The sequence below is a fragment of the Choloepus didactylus genome, chromosome 4 (assembly GCF_015220235.1).
Source record: "Choloepus didactylus isolate mChoDid1 chromosome 4, mChoDid1.pri, whole genome shotgun sequence".
NCBI classification, from domain to species: Eukaryota; Metazoa; Chordata; class Mammalia; order Pilosa; family Megalonychidae; genus Choloepus; species Choloepus didactylus.
Window position 1 is genome coordinate 180,706,549 of NC_051310.1, and position 11,879 is coordinate 180,718,427.

At 35.4% G+C, this 11,879-nt stretch overlaps 1 pseudogene; it reads right to left on the minus strand.

The window, feature by feature from the left end:
* Positions 1-469: 469 nt before the first annotated feature.
* On the minus strand, positions 470-1,005 carry LOC119533023 (annotated as a pseudogene).
* Positions 1,006-11,879: the final 10,874 nt, after the last annotated feature.

The following is an 11,879-nucleotide window of genomic DNA, read 5'->3' on the forward strand; positions in this document are numbered from 1 at the left end:
CATTATATATTCTGGATAATAATCCCTTATCAGAAATCTGGTTTCCAAATATATTCTCCAATTCTGTAGGTGGTCCTTTGATGCACAAAATTTTAAATTTTGATTTATTTCCATTATCTATTTTTCCTTTTGCTGCTCATGCTTTTGGTGTAAAGACTAAGAAAACATCACGTAAAGCAGGGTCCTGAAAATGTTTCCATGTTTTCTTCTAGGAGTTTTATAGTTTTGGTTCTTATATTTATGTCATCAACCTATTTTGTATATGGTATGAGGTAGGGATCCACTTTCACTCTTTTACATGTGAATATCCATTTTTCCCAGCACCATTTGTGGAAAAGACTATTCTTCTCCCATTGAAAGGATGTGATACCCTTTTCAAAAATCAATTACAATAAGGATTGTGGGAAGATGGCGGAGAAGAAACCTCCAGGAATCTATCCCTTCCCAGGGATTAACAGGCAGCTGTCATTCAGACAACTATTTTGAAACTCTGGAATCTAGTAGAACACTGTGTAGCATCATTCTGGATGAATTGAACATGACCTCCAAATAGCCAGATGAGAGAATTAGCCACAATTTGAAAAAAGTATAGTGATTCATCTTTTTCTTCACCCTTAGCTGCATTGATGAAACATGTTTGTAATTGCCTCCCCCAAATCAGAAAACTTTCTACAGTTGATGGAAGTTATTCATTGTAAAATTCCTCTGTATCTTTTCCTGGTTCCAAGCCCACACAGCAATGGCTTAATATCTGTGTAAGCTAGAAAATTGTAGTCAAACCACCCTGGATTCGAGAACAATCTTGACTGAGTACCAAAAGACAACATTGAATGAGATCATAACAATATATATCTTGCTTGATTTTCTTCAACTCTTGAGCTTCCTAAGGGTGTGCTCTTTATTATTTCTTTTAACTTCAACAATGTAACAGGGACATTATGCTCAGGACTTTGCAACTTCAGCAGCTAGAGATAATATCCTTGGGTTTGTACCAGCTGGCTTCATTTCTAGTATCACCCTGCTGCCAGAGCACCAGCTCCAGCCTTGACCTTGATCCTCTGGGAGGCAAGTCTCCCTGGCTGTGCGGTTTACTGCCTCCATGATTCTCTCAATCTTGCCTTGCATTCCTCTCCCAAAACAGCCTGCTCCCACTATGCACCTCAGTGATTACCCAAGAGGTGCATGTCACTACCGACTCCTTTCTTTTTACAAGACTTGGTGCTCTGCCCATTTTGTAGCATAAGTACAATGGCTTCCATCTTGGCCACTGTTCTGCAACAACGGAACTAACAGACTCCTTGCTTTAAGATTATATCCAATGGATCACACTAATCTGTGGGAATAATTTTGATATTTATCAGTCAGAAATTTTAAAACTAAGATACATGGGGGAAAAGAGTAGCTTCTCCAGGGTTTGTATTATCTCTGCTTCACTTCTGACAATGTTGAACTTTACCCAAGCGTTGTGTTTCTGGAAAACAGTGAAGGTTAATAAATCCCCCTGCCTTTGTTTTCCAGAAAAAAGCTTACTCCAAAAAAACCACCCTACCCCATATGACTTCCTGATACCCCCTTATGACAGACCAGGCACAGACACTCTAAATTCCCATCTGTTGTTTCATAAATGATTAGATGAATTGCTTGCCCCATTCATCTACTGGAAAAAAAAATGCATGGTAATAAAAATTTGGTTAAGGGTCTCTCCTTTTCCCAGACACAGAACTTTGGCCTAGCCTCGGCATAATACACTCTCTGTTCTACTATCTACATCAAGCTAAACTTTCATCCCACTTCCCTACATCCAGTTCTTTCCTCTGAATCAGAGAAAAAGACAAACAAACCCTTTTTACCTGTCTCTTGTGATGCTTGCAGACCTTATGATCAGAGTCTTCTCCCTATTGCAATAGTTCCCTCAATTTATTGCAATGGACCCTTCCTCCTTTACAATAACCTTTTCGAATAGTCTTTCCTTACCAAGGCCAAATATATGTATTCTACACTTTTCACCTCCTTTGCTGCTTTTTCTACCACTAATTCTAGCTTGGGGCAGGGTATTAAGCTTTACAGTACTGTCAGATTGAAGATTATCATAATTTTAGTCACACTAGGTTGATGGATGCTGGCACAAAGGGCTTTCATTCATTAGGTAATATTCCTTTCCTGCTTTCAGATGGGCTGTTTAGAAGAATAGCTTCTTCTCATTCTTAAAAGAACATATTGAAAGCCAGAAAAAATAGTTGACCAATTCCAAACTCCTGGTATTTCTCTACGGAATCCCCTTAAGTTCTGATCTCAGAGAGGGAAGTAATAATATAAGAATCAAGTGGATTTGCATGAAAATGGCAATATAACTAATTTTGTCTATTGAAAAAAGAAACCGTATCTTCCCAGCCAGGGATAGAGGAATTCCTCACCCTGTCTTTCTCAAATCAACTCAATCCTCAGTTTACTTTCTCCAATTATAATACTCTACTTCCACAGGCTATTTCAAAAGTAGAACTCTTTTAGTTCCAAGGACATAAGCAAAAAAGTTATATATGGGCTTAATTAATTCCAAATAATCATACTGCTAGGATTTTATCTCTCAGCTAGAAGTTCTGTTTTGTTGACTTCATTATCAGTTAGTTTTTCCCCTCATGATACAAAGTGGGGAAGTCCCAAACTCACTTTCCTCTAGTTTAGCAGTGTCAGAGGAACAGGCTCTCCCTTTCTGAATGGTTCTGGCAAAGTCCCAAGCTGCTCCTTATTGTTTAGCTGATCCAATCACCTTGCCTTGGAAATGGAGTAATATCCCTGAAAAAGCCTGGAATGTATGCTACCAACCCCATGAACCAATACTGGAGTGGGACTCATTTTCCAAAAAAATTTAGGGTTTTTACAAGAAAGACAAAAGCAAATAAATGTAGTACAAAGACTCCAAAAAAGATGACTATAACCTGTAGGGGCATGTTGAAAAATACAATAAATTTGATTTCTGGGGAATTTGTTGTAGACCTATGGTGACTTTTACCAAACATCATTTCTTTTTTGTAAATGTTTACAAGCCATCTATTTAATCATCTGTCTCAGAGTTTTATTGTTTACCATTATAGAGTATATTATTTTGTGTCTGAAATAAAGCAAAAAAATATATGAATGCCTACCTCCATAGTTTTGACAATGAAAGCTGTTGTGCATGTACATCTGAAAGTTCTTTCATTAGTTAAAGAGAACTAAAATCATTTAAAGCAGCTATATGGTCTCTTCTCATATCCTGGGTATCTTTCCTTCTTAAGCCTTTTTTTTTTTTTTTTCCTAAACACTTTTGAATGGAGATTAAATTTCTGTTCAATGGTGTTATTTGCTTTCTTATTTTGTTACTATTAGATCTTCTTCAGATGATAGAATTCTCCGCCTCTTAGCCTTTTTGCCGTTAACACAGTTGAAGCATGCACATCAACCTATTTAAAAATCTTTTTCACAGGCTTTTTTTTAAAAAGCAAAAGCAATATATAATCATTTAATTTTCAGAACTCTGGGTATATGGCAGCAAATTTCCCAGGCACATCATCAAAACATTTTTTTAAGTAGCTGGGATTCCTTGCTATTTCTCTTTTTTTCACAGGCTTTTAACAGTCTGCCATTTACTATTCCTGACAATATAAATGTCACTTTTACATCTATATTCTATCTAAGCCATCTGCTCCATCATTTGTGCAACCCTTTCAAATCTGTGCTAATTCTATATAACTCCATATATGTGATATCTTCAGTTGATCGATATTTTACTTCTTTATTTGGATAATTTGTGCTAAAACAAATATTTCCAATTTTTAAAAATCCTCATTCCCTTAAAAAAAAAAAACTGTTTTCAGAACTCTAAATACATGTCATTTTAAATCTTGTTTCTTTGAAGTTTATCCTAAATTGTGGCACTCCTTTCTACCTATGCCTAATAGTCCCTTCTTCTGTTATTATAAACTTGAAGATTGCATGGTCCCATTCTTTTGTGGTACTTGTCATGCACTCTAAGGAGGCATTATAATACAACATAAAGAGTATGGTTTAAGGCCTTTCTCTTCTTACTGAAATTCTTAACAACTTGAGTGCTAATTTCTTTGAGCCTTCATGCTCCCATTTAAAAAATACTGATAATAGCATAATCCCTCTTAGAGGTGTTGTGAAGATTAGATGTAATAACCTGTATAATGCACTTAGTAAAATACCTGGCACATGGTGGTGCTTAATAGATGGTTGTCTCTCATTACTGCTGTTACAATTGTTATAATTCATTAGGTTTTATACTTTAATGCTTGCATTATGGGTGGTTTGCCAGTTAAAGATAATTCTTCCAGTACTGGCCCACTCCTGGATAGTTTTATCTTATGGATGTTTTTCCATGCACAGAGAACCAATTCATACTTGAATTCATTATCAATACCAGGAATTGGTGCCTGCCAATTTCAGTTTAACTACTCCTCATCTTTAGCATAGATCACTTCAACTGCCCTCTGCTTCCTACCTGTTTCTCAGTTTTCTACCCTCCAATCTATTATTTGTATATCTAGGAGCATTATGTCTGCAGGACTGGCCTGATTATGAAACTCTGAAGTTTTAAAAATGTTTTAAAAATGAAGTTTTAAAAATGTTCCCCAATAACTACAGATTAAAGTCTTATGTTGATAGCATGACACAGAAGGCTTTCCGCAATCCTGCTTTATCTACTGCCAAATACCAAACACATGCTATGCCTGCCACAACGAGTGACTCACCATCCCCTGTTGTTGCCCAGTAAGCTTATACATTAATGAATATCTATTCATAGGCCCCCAGAATAGAATGGATCATGCCTCACTCTCCTGGTTACAGCTGATTGGACCATGGATGGGTAAGTGTCAGGAGACCAACCAACACACAGCTAGTTCATATGTCTCAGCTAAGAATTTGGAATTTGGAACTGAAGAAAAGATACATTAATCCATGGGGAACTCAGCCAGGTAGTCAGGTTTGTTCTGAGACTCGACAGACATTAGCAGCTAGGTGTATACAGAGAAAACAACAGAGGAAGTCAGTTTTGAAGGGAGAAACAGAAAGAGATCCAAGGTTGGAACAAGAAGTTTAGACATCTTTGAGGACACACACATTCACACACACACACACACAGAAGGAGAGGAGAGAGAGAGAAAAAAAAGAGAGATGGAGGGAGGGGGGGAGGGGGAGGGAGGGAGAAAGAGACTAATTTTCTTGATTCAGGACAGTTTCTGGATGCCATCTTCATGGAGATTTTTGTGCATTTTTAAAATAAGCCTTCCCCTGCTGAACCACCAGGTTGTACTTGGAAAGACATCAAACAAGACAGATGAAAACCTAAATGTCCAATATGTTCCATGGGTTTTAATTCTGGAAAAAAAGGAAGATTTTAATAAACTAAAAAAAAATAATAATAATGTCTTCCCCTTTTTCTTGAGCTAGCTTTAGTAGGGTTCTGCTCTTTTCCACTGAAAAAGACTTGACATGAAAAGATGTGCCATTCTTGGTCATCTTATACTTTTTCCCTCCAGAAAATTTTTCTACCCTTGTAAAATTCCTACTTTTATATCAAGGCTTAGCTGAAACATTGCCAACTCTCCCTTCCTAGGCTTATTTCTGCCCCAAGTATGATCAATGAATTTTATTTATTTCCCTATACTAGAGATCTTATCACATTTATTTTATCTCTTAGACTCATCTGTAGTTGCTATTAAGGTTAAATGATTTGATACATGTAGAGCACTTACCAATGACCTATTATGGTAGTAGTAGTGACTTTCCTATCTAGACAAACTAATTCTGCTAGAACCTAGTGTCTGGTGTATTTTTTTCTTTACCCTTAGTACATCAATAAATCAATAATAAATTAACTTTTTAAACAAGAGTAACAAAGTAATTTAGAGTTAAGAAATCTAGTATCATACTAATTGTGAAGGTAAAAAAAGAAATGGCCAAATATGAAGTTTCAACAAAAATTGGTTTGGTTGGAAAATATTCATTTTCCATTACATTTGTCACCAGCAAATTTTTATCATAAAATGACTAGCAAGAACTGTGTTGATTAAAATCTTGTTTTAAAAATCACATAGCTTATTTTCCATATAACTTAGTCAAGGGCAAAATAGAGGAGGATGTACTTCTTTTGATATGTAAATGCAGAAGCACTTAGAGATTTTTAATATGGAAAGTGCTTCAGTCACTTACCTGAAAAATCAGTTTCTATAAAGTACTGAGCCAGTTTGTTATAAACCCAAGTGTAACATTGCCCAAAATGACAATGTTTGATGAATAGGAAAGAAAGTTAAATGTTATTGCAACTGAGTACATTCCCATCATACCTTAGCCTTTTGCTTATATTTATTAGTGAACTCTGCTATTCCTTTTGTTGAAAACCAAGAAATAAACATTTAGTATTTCAATATAAAGGACATTTAAAGGAAATAGATCACACTGATTAACCTGCTTCTCTGACCTTGATCAGTTGGGTTAGTTGAATTCAATTTGAAATGTTGCATGCACCTGGAACAGCAAAATGAATTTAGCTCCTCAAATCTTCTGTAGCTTGCAGAAACTGGCTAAAAATTGCTTTTATTCAACGCTCAAACAACATGAATAATGTTAAAGAATTGTAGATATCAAAACCAGAGAAGCTCATATCTTATATTCCACAAACCTGTAGCTGTCCTATGCATTAACTGGCAGGTTCATTAGAATAGTTTGAGTCTTAGTAGACTTGGCTTGGAAACTGATTAAAAGAAATGCATTTCATTGCAAGTGGCTTCACAAGGGTTTTTTAGTCAAATATTCCTCAGAAAATAAATAGAAATCTTCTGGTACACACAAAATGATTAAGAAAATGGCCCAGAAAACATAGACCTGTCTTAAGAATCAGAATGGTTTTTGGAAGTCTGCACAAGATAAAATGATATTTTTTCTTCAGTTAAGACTCAGATTGTATTTCTTTAAAAATTAGAATCACAATTTTGTTGTGCAAATGAAAAGGTATGCTTCTGTATTTTGCCACAAACTGTCATCTCTTTAGCAAGTGCCTTTCTCTGTGTGGTGAATTAAGCTCCTCACACACAAGAGATTCAAACATATTCTTTAGGCATCAACTTTCAGGAAATGAATTGCTTAGCGTAAAGGTGAAGAGATTCGCAACACAGTTGGCTACCTCTTAATTCCACGTCTAAAACAGCTAGGAGGGCCCTTTACTTTATTTGTACCATGTTTCTTCAGTTCCTTGCAACAAGAAACCCCCAAGTTACTATTAACTGACCCTTTAGCAAACAGATCATGAAAATCCAAATTTTACTTCCTAATGATACCAAACCCAATCTTAAGTCTTTCAGCTTTGCTTTTAAGCCACGTTCATATTCCTCATTAGTCTCTTCCAAATATTTTCAAATCCTGTTTTTTTCGTGGAACAAGAAATGCCCACTTCTCCTTTTGCAATTTTTCAATATTTTATTTCTATTCTCTTTTGAAGTTTTTCATGAGATCAGGTTTTTCCTTAATTCAGTAGTCTCTAAGCTACTCTTAAAGTGTCATATTTTTATAACTAAACTAAGGTCATGTTACATAGGCAGAGCCACTGAAGGAAAATTAGTGTCTTTATATGACTTCCAGAGATAATTCAAGAAGCTACTCTCTAAAGAGTGCAGAAAAATGTTACAGATATAAACTGTGGAAATCAGACACCTGATTACTTTTCAGAGAAAGAACAGTGAATCTTATTATTTTCCCCTTCTGTGACATATGTGATCCATGAGTATGACACACTCTCATAGGTATACATAAATTTGATTAGATTCTCCACAAAACTGTTACAGGAAAATTAAATACTATATTAATTACTGTCACAATATCCTCAGCATTGAATCAGCTGTAGTCTCACTACGGCATATGTAAGGTAATCCTGGTACTAAGCAATTTAAACTGTGCTTGCTGTAATTCCATCCCTTTTTATCCAATTCAAGGAAACTTAGCAGAATACAAGTCAGTAAGTGTGATGGTAATAAAAGGATAGCTTTGAAACGATGATATCAATTACTTTTAAAAGACAAATATTTCAGAAAAATTATCACTTTAATTATAAGAAACAAATTATAGACAATCAGTTCACAAGTGTTCAAGACAAGTCAATACATTTTGACTTCACAGTTAAGACCTTCAATTGTGACCAGAATTTAATTTAATGGAAGCAACATCCAACTCTGTATATATAGAATATATATATATATCTATATCTATATATAACCCCTAATCATTGATCTTCAATTAGAACTCACTGCTAGTTATTTTTCAACCAGGCATCCCAAAAGTAAAGGATTATTACAATAATATCCCAACTAGCCTCCTCACATCAATGCAATTTCTATACCATATTTAAATTATTCTTAAAAAGTTCTCATCTAGAAAAACTACATTCATTCATTCAACAAAATTTATAGAGCCATTACATTATGCCAAGCACTATTATGTGTGCAGAAGACATAGCAGTGAAAATAAAAATTCTCTGTGCTTATGGCATTTAGAATCTAATGGGGGGAATTGGAATAAATATAATAAATAAGTTAATTAATTGTATTTTAGAAAATAATGACTGGTATGGAGAAATAAGATTATTTATAACTCTAAACAACCAAAATTTTTTAAATGATTCAATACACAAAAACCATAAAAGGAGAGATTGAGAAATTCAACTGCAAAGAAAAATAAAAATTACCAAATGAGGCAAAATAATATAAACAAGGTTGAAACACAAGCAACAAACCAGGTGAAAAATATTTGTAGCATATATGAATACATAACCTCATTTAGGCAAAACAAAATTCAAATTAAAGCTACACCAAAGAGACATTTTCTCACCTAACATACTGACAAAAATGAAAAATTTTACAACAAACTCAGTTGCCAAGACTGTTTGGAAAGGATGGCTTCATGGATTACAGATGAGAATGTAAAATGGCACAAGCCCCCTTATTTTATCTTTTATCTAGCAGTTACATTACTATGAATGTATTTCAGAGCTATATTTGTGCTTATGTAAAGTGACATATCTACTAGGTCATTTATTGCAGAACTGTTTGTCATAGCAAAAGATATGAAACCATGAAAAATCATCTGTAAAGGACTTGTTAAGAAGTTACATGGTGTGTTGATAATATCAGATATTCAATGCACCTATTAAAAACATAATAGTTTCCTATTTATCACCAACATGAAAAAATCAAGATGAAGGATAGTGTTTAAAAAGGTAAAAAATAAGACTATTTGCTTTCATTTGCATATAAATGCAATAAGTTAGTAAAATTTATTGTTGAGGTTGTAAAGGATTAGACCTAGTTAGATAAGGAACAACATATGAGAATTTTGTTTACCTTCATAACGCATTTTTGTTTTTGAAATATGTAAATGCAGTAACTATTCAAAATATATAAATACATACCTATATACTTTCCTTGTAGGAAAAATACATTGGTTATTTAACTTAATTTCATATGTGACCTTTCACTAAATAATATAACAAATGGGGAAATTATTTCCTTCTCAAAAATAGTTATGTCTCTGCCAACCTGATCTCTTACTTTTAAAATACATTTCTCCAAATCCTAGAATAATGCGACACAATACACCCCAAAGGATACAACCCCATTCACAGTGGGGGGATTTTGAAAAGTATACAGAATTTATTGAAAAAAAGTAATTCTTTGTCATCATGATTCTCGTGTGTTAGCTTAAATCACCTGGTCAATTTATTTGATTCCAAAAGACACCAATATCCTGGAAATATTGTCCAGTCCCTGTCATATGTTGTGACTGTGAAACAAGCCCTGCTGCAGAGGATTTCTACATTATCCTTTTCTCTCTACTTTCCCCTTCACTTATCACATATGGTTAAACAACTCCAAACTCCAGTTCCACTACTGAAAGACATACTTGATCTATTTTCATAAATGGAAATGGGCATATTTGAAGACACCAATATAATAAGTTGCTCATATTTCTTGCTCTAGATTACTATGGGAATAATTGGATATATCCCTAGAAATAGAGCTTTCTACAGGTTTCAGGCAAACTTCACAGAAGCACTAGATGTTCTAAGGATGAATATCTGAAAAGAATAAAAGCAAGCCTTCTATATTCCTAATCATAACAAATAACACAAAAGTGTGATGGGAATTATATAATAAAATTCCCACTACAATTTCAAAGAAAGGAGCTTCAAGAGCAAATTCTGACATCTTTGAGATATTGACATGCTTTCTCTCATCAGACACATACAAAATCAGCAAACATAAATCTTAAATTATAATGCAAATGTAAAACATAAATCTTAAGTTTAGGTTATAATACAAATGTAAAGGTTTGCTTCTAATCTCAGGATCCCTTAAAACCAGAGAACTTTCTAAGGCTGATGTCAGAGAATACATCAGAATGGAAAGTCAGAGATTCTAAGTATAAGAAGGACTTTTTTTTTTTTTTTCCTGGAGTAGAAGCAGACAGGAAGCAAATATGAAAAATGGCTTACAGCCAGCAAGGAAACAGGAACAGATTTTGGCCAACAACCTGAATAAGCTTTAAAGTGGATTCATTTTCTAGGCCTCCAGAAAGGAGTGCAGATAGGCTGGCATTTTGATTTTAGCCTTGTGAGACTCTAAGCAGAGGACCCAGCTGAGTCATATCTGCCCTGATTTGTGAAGTAGAGTATTGTGGGATAATAAATAGGTATTGTGGCAAGCCACTAAATTTAAGTAATTTGTTAAGGCAGCAGTAGAAAACTAATTCAGATTTTGTGGCTGTTTCAAGAGAAAACAAAGTAGAGAGCTGAGTCATTCATCTCTGCCCAGTGGTAAAGACCCCATTCCCCATGAAGTCAGTGGAGGCCAACTAGGACTTCCATCCCCAGCCAGCACCGGTGAGGCACAGTTTTCTTCCACATTGGTGACAGCAGAAGCAAAGGAGCATCCAGAACCATCACCAACATCCAGTGGCAATGAGGCCATCCCACACCTGTGTCAGTGGAGGCCACAGGGATCCAGTAACAAGGGCCTTTTGCTCTCCCATCCAGGATAGTTCAGCGAGTCCTAATGGGCAACTGAAACCCCACCTCCATGTAGCATTAACAAGACTCCCCCTTTCCACAGTGTGTCAAAAGAAGCCGAGTGGGGAACCTGTCACTTTATCTCTACCTGGCACTTGCAAGATGGTGCCCCATTTTCCCAGGGTCAGAAGACGCCTGCTAAAACAGAGGATTTAAATAAGATTCAGAGTCTCATAATATAATACCAAAATACCTAGGGTACAATTCAAAATAACACATCATACCAAAAACCATGAAAATCTCAATTTGAATGAGAAAGGACAATTGAAAGTTACTGACATAGATGGCACACAAATTGGGATTACCTAAGAAGGATTTAAAATTAGCCATTGTAATAGTGCTTCAATGAGCAATCCCGAATGTCCTGATTAAAGAATGTAACCTTGTACAAAAAGAGGTCTGGCCTAAGCCCTTGGCTCCTGGGAGGGAATTACTAAACCTTGGAATGTCCTGTCTAATAAGAGTGTATGTTTTCCTGAGGAGCTTGGGTCATGCCTGACTGTTTTAACAATGTGATTTATGGTAGGGGCTTTGGGTTGGAAAAAAAACATTGGGGCTGGAGGAGCAGTGACATAGACCCAACAAAACTCAGGACACAAAGACTTGAGTGAGTGTCCCTGGTTGGCAATACTGCATGTATATTATCACACATACTTACTGGAAGGAGTCAATGTCATCTGTGACTCTGCTGGGAGAGGACAACTAGAAGCTTAGTGTTTGGAATGCCCCTGGACTTTGTCCCATCCATCTCTTCCCTTGGCCA